The sequence below is a fragment of the Triticum dicoccoides genome, chromosome 1B (genome assembly GCF_002162155.2).
Source record: "Triticum dicoccoides isolate Atlit2015 ecotype Zavitan chromosome 1B, WEW_v2.0, whole genome shotgun sequence".
In the NCBI taxonomy this organism is placed as follows: Eukaryota; Viridiplantae; Streptophyta; class Magnoliopsida; order Poales; family Poaceae; genus Triticum; species Triticum dicoccoides.
Window position 1 is genome coordinate 71,004,118 of NC_041381.1, and position 6,152 is coordinate 71,010,269.

The following is a 6,152-nucleotide window of genomic DNA, read 5'->3' on the forward strand; positions in this document are numbered from 1 at the left end:
TATGCTCTAACCAGGACATGGGAAAATAGTGATTGGATTAAGATCAAGAAGCATGGTCAAGTGACATACTGCTACATGCGTGAGTGCTGCTTGATCCATCAAATGATAAGACAGTTGCATGTACGCTGACAAGTACTAACCTGCTACCAGTTATAGAGATTATCACTGAGGTAATCCGACTCAATGGATATGTAGGACAAACAGATGGATTGCTAGCTATCTCATCACATACGACAATTCAAATTACTATTACGCCTCTGAAATTGTAGCAAACAAAGCATTTGTACAATTAATTGCTATGTTAAAAACGTTAGCAACAACAGAAACCTATCTACTATCCCGTTTCTCTGTATGCAAACATGGTAGAACTACTCCTGTTTCAATGAAGCATACAGCTTAACACTACCCACACCAACATCAAATAACAACACATAGAGAAATATTTCTTGGATAATCATGGACAAAGTTAAATGATGTGCAGAAGTAGACATCAAAATCTTCTATAAATTTGGCAAAATCCTAACTTGCGCAAGCTGCATACAAAGACTAATTTGGCTGAATGCTTACTGAACAAAGTTTTCGATGTAAACGAAGTTCTGGTAAGTGGTAACATACAAAATGAAGCCTTCTCCACTTAACAAAGGGACAACCACCTGCAGCTACTTCAGGAGTTCCATATTTCCAGTTCTAGTGAATTCAATGGTGCCTTCTAATCCACCTCAATTCCTTAAGAACTAAATTCACATCTAAGCGGCATTGTTCATCCAAGATTGAGCAAGAGCATGGGAAGGGGACGACCACCTTCTACTATTTTCGGATTGCACGAGGTAAAAAGTTCAGATCTGAAGAGGAGACACTCGAGGTAGTCCTCATGTGTGTACTGAAGCGGAGAGACGTAAGCACACTGCAATGATGTGAGGCTGGCAGTGGTCTCTCGTCCCACTAAGAGTGTGATTTGATCAGCAATGAAACGTTGAGCAGCAGAGGACAAACGAATGAGCAGAGCAGGTAAAGGTCACAGCTTGATTCCTAAAACCCTTTACTCTGGCAGGGCAGTAGCAACAGAGGAGAACTGAGGACACCAGAACCGGAATGGAGAGGAATGCACAACACACCTCTACGAGAGCAGGATGGATTCGTCAACCAAATCATCCTATACTGGAGGAGGGCCTTATGGCAAGCGATCCCCTCTGGTACATCTGGCCGCTCTATCCACCCTGCCGAGGACACTGACAGTTTTTGGCACCGTCAAAGTTCAAGGAAAACTAATCCTCCACTGCTAACAATGACATTCTTCAGGGGCACTCCGAAGCTCAGATACTTCCAATTCAGTGGCAACAGAAGTTCTATCCTAAGCTGGACATGGCAAACAGTGTTCCTATTAACAAGAAGCATGGTCAAGTTAAACCACGGCATTAACTCCGAAGAACGGCAAGCAGAAATTATCCGACAGTGAAGATATTACAGACCTCAGTTTGACTTATTCCTGTGGGCCGGTGAGAGAAATATTCTATCTTGGTGGACAAGCACGTCGGCCCTCACAGCTGCAAATCAGAAGGCGATGGCCTTCCTGACCATGCTTGTGACCTGGACTATTTGGAATGAGAGAAACAACCGTGTTTTCCAGAAGAAATCAATGCCGGCTTATTACATCATGCAAATCATCAAGGAGGGGGCCAATATTTGGGTCGTCACGGATGCGAGACATTTGAGTATTTTGATGCCGCGAGAGTAAAAACCTTGTTGTCCCGAGACTGTTGCTGTAATGCTCCTTCTCCTTCGAGCATTAACTCTGTAAGCTCTCTTCTCAATTAATGGATGATGCAAATCTTTTGCCTCTGCTTAAAAAAAACTGCCAGATAACTTTCCTTGGTATTTAGATGATGTTATTCATAGCTCTCTCTACTGGTGGACGTTTCCATGTCCAGGGGTTCAATACAGTAGGCCATGATCACAAATGATGTCCGAACAAATCTGGAACTGTCAATGCACACAAGTTTAAACAATGGAAAATGATTTGTTAATTACAACTACACCTCTAAAACTGTAGCACATAAATCATTATATCAGTTAGCAACTACAGAAACCTGCTATCCTTTTTCTAATGCAACTATTCCTATGCAAACATTGTGGAACAACTACTGTTTTAGTGAATCTTGCAACATAACCATGGACATAATGAAATGATTGGTAATTGAATGAAGCGTTGAAGTAGACATCAAATTCTGCCACAAAATGGCTAAATACAAACTTGTACAAGGTGCAACATCAACAGTAACTCTTGCTGAAGCTTGGGTAGCTATGCGACTGAACCAAGTTTTCTATGTAACCATGGTTGCAGCAACAAACATAATTTAGCCTTTTTTAACTTACCTAAGAAACAACCACCTACAGCTACTTCAAAGTGTTCATATTTCCACTTCATCAAATGCATTATCATGTAGGGTTTGGTACCCTGATCCTACATTCAGTAGATAACCAAACCCTAGTATCTATCACCAAGTTTGAAGTGCCCTAAACTATATCTCCGACCCACATCATATGTACAAGAGCAAGACACTCTTGTCAAGTAAATGTTTTGGTAACTTCTTCCCTACCACCTATGGTGGCATTGGTGCCATGCGGACTTATGCGATATCTCGCAGCAATTCTTGCAAATACCTTTACCTACACCGTGAGGAAAATAGTTGAATCTTCAATGAAGTAAAGCAGAGAGATATCATAAAAGAAACTCTTTTTTCACCTGTATGCAACAAGCTTCACCAGTGCAACTGACAGCGGTATAGAGTATAGCAGACCCCAGCATGAGCTCATATATCCGCAAATTGAACTGCATCCGCAATCTTAAACATCCGTTCTTCAGAGACACATTTGCCCTGACATATATAACAAATTTCTCAAATTAACAGTACGACCAGCATTGCACACATAGCAGATAACTGACAATCACATTGCTAAAAATGCACCCATATGAAGGAAAGTGACTGTTTTAGAGAGGCTACAAAAACTCAAGTGGCTGGTACCAATGTACATACAAGAAAATGTTGTATTAGTACTTACTGCGCTTCTTGCGGAAGATTATATGTGTATACCTTCCCTAATAGCCATCAGAAGAAATTATCCCCAAAAATTTCAACCAGCATGACTACCTGGTCTACCTTTCCGCACCCAACAAAGATTAGAAGATTCATATTTCACATTCTCGTCATTTTGACACACATCAAAATGAACTCAATGCTACAAGCTGGCCATTTGGATTTCTTATACTCGCATCAGGGCTTTATGCAAGAAAAAACTTAATTGTGCTTTCTTAGGAGTTAGTCTGATATGCAATGTGTCACTTAGTCAACCAAATCCATCAAAAAACTGATACTTTGCAGGGAGAAATTTCACATCCTCCTTATATTTCCCTTTCCTTGAAAAGAGAGACAACATCAGTGAAGTAGTTGAAGCTTCAAGTAGCATGTTCTTCCCGTCAAGTTTCAACAAATAAAGTCCGGCCATGGTGATCTCACCTTTTTCCAGCAAAATTCTGATAATACTATTTATAAGACGAGAGCAGGGAGCTATACCATTCCTGTCCATTGCTGAGAACATATTGTTAGCATCTTCCACTGCTCCATCTTTTAGAATATTTATTATCATTACTCCATAAGTCGAAGCATTAGGAACCAACCCACTCGCTGATATAGCAGCAAACAAATCTTTAGCTTCCTCTTTTCTTTTAACCTTGTACATTGCATTGATCATGGTATTGATTATTGAAATATTGAACTTCACATTCATTGCAACTAATTTCTGGTACAGGTCGATCGCTTCTTCTGCACAATTGTTTCTAGAAAGACCTGCAAGTATAATATTGTATGTGGAAATGCTCACTGTTATTCCGCTTTCGATCATATCATGGAACATTTTCCTTGCAGCAACAGTTCTCCCAGCACGAAACAACCCATCCAGTATGATCCCATATGTGGCACTGTCAGGTTTTATTCTCTTACGTGGCATTTGTCTGAACAGAGTCAAACCATCATCGATCCTTCCATTTCTAGAATAGCCATTAACAAGTGTATTATATGTAACAACATTAGGCTCAATGCCAGCTGACAACATGGCATCAAGTACTCCAAATGCTTTATCCATCTTGCCGACTAAGCAATGTCCGTCAATCAGTGAGTTAAATGTAATGACATCAGGCTTCCCATCTATGATTATAACCAATTCAAAGATATCTTGTGCATCCATAATCCTTCCTTCTTTGCACAAATAGTTTATAACTGAATTGAAGAACACAATGTTGGGACGAGGAATACCTTTGCTTATCATGTCAGAAACTAACTCCTTGGCTTTACCCAAATCACCATGCATACAAAAACCCTGAATTAGGGAGTGATAAACAGCTGTGTTCGGCTGTACACCCATATCAGTCATCTCATTGAACCTGTCCATAGCATCGGCCAGCCTACCCAATCTGCAAAGTGCGGCTATTACAGTGGCATAGGTGACTACATTGGGACTCACTCCTTTTTCCCGCATTTCCGCAAATATGTGCATTGCATCATCCATCATTCCGCGTTTAGCATATGCATCAATTAATATGGTGAAAACACGGCAGTCGGCTGCAATACCGTTGCTTTTCATTGAATTAAAGAGATCAATCATATCAGCAAAGCATCCTTCATTGGCATACCCATGAAGCAAAATACGGTACGAGACGGCATCCGGTTTGTGGCCCTTGGCAGTCATGGAATAAAATATTTCCGCCGCTTCTTTGCTTCTTCCATGCTTGCAAAGGGAAGTCATTAACGAGCTGCAAGTGACTGCATTTGGTACAAGACCATGGCTTGTCATTTTTCTAAACATTTTAGCAGCCTCTTTCAACTGCCCTGATGTGGAATATCCATGGATCATGCAATTATATGTCACATTATTCGGTTGAGCACCACTATCAACCATCTGTTGAAGGACTAGCTCTGCCTTGTCCATTGCTCTGGCCTTGCACAACGCATCAATAATCGAGCTATACGTGACCACATTGGGCACAACCCCTTGATGGATCATTTCATGGAATAGATTGCATGCCTTGCCTGTTTCGCCCTCCTTGAAGAAGCCATGGATGACTGTGCTATACACCACCACATTGAGGGAGCAGGCACCTCCTCCTTCTGCCACCATCTGGAGCAGGTCAAGTGCCCGCTGACTCATGCTATTCTCGCATAAGCTCTTCAGAACAATGGTGTATGAGATTGCATCAGGCACGCAGCCAAGCTCGGGCATCCTACGAAGCAGCAAGTTGACAGCCTCATCTGTACGTTTGGCGTAGCAGAGGCACTTGAGGAAGGTGGTGGCCACAATCTTGTTTGTCTTGAGGCCTGTCCCGAGGAAGCGGCCAAATAAGGCAAGCCCTAGGTCCGGGCGATGCGCACCGCAGAAGCAGCCCATGAGGATGCCACCTGCGGGCCGGCTTCTTCTGGGCATACGCGGTTGAAGAGGGCAAGGGCGAGGGCAGGGCCATCTCTGCGGCAGGTTGCGGAGGCCGGCGCACGGGCGAGGGCGGCAAGGAAGCCGTTCAGGGAGCGGCTGGGGACCGGGGTGGCCTGCCGCAGCAATTCGTCGAACAGGTTGTGTGCTTCTTCCGGGGTTAGCGTCCCGGCGCGGACGCGCTCTGTGGCCGCGGCAAAGGCTTCGTGGGGAGACCAGGGGTGTGAGGGCAGCGAGGTGGAGGTGGAAGAGGAGCTGCGGCGGAGGAGGTGGAGCATCGGCACGGTGGAGAAGCGACGGAGGCGGGGCATCGGCGAGGTGGAGGATGAGGAGTGGCGGAGGCGGAGGCCCGAGATTGGCTAGGTGGACGAGGAGTGGCGGCGGCGGCGGCAGGGGATGCCGGAGATTGGCTAGGTGGAGGAGGAGGCGGAGGCCGGACACAGGCTAGGGGGAGGAGGATGAGCGGCGGCGGATGGAGAACTGGAGATGCGGGACATGGGCGTGCTCTAGCTCTGCACTGAGATAGGAAGAATGGCCTTCCGTTTGTGTATTCGTACGCAGTCACACAACTTCTATGCTTCGTTTCACTGAAGCTAAAAATGAAACAGGAACATAAAAATGGAAAAGGTTTCTGCCTCGTGTACCAGGGGAGCGGAGGAGAGTGAAGTCAAGCG

General features: G+C 44.4%; 1 pseudogene; it reads right to left on the reverse strand.

The window, feature by feature from the left end:
• Positions 1–556: 556 nt before the first annotated feature.
• On the reverse strand, positions 557–6,075 carry LOC119320069 (annotated as a pseudogene).
• Between the last annotated feature and the right edge of the window lie 77 nt (positions 6,076–6,152).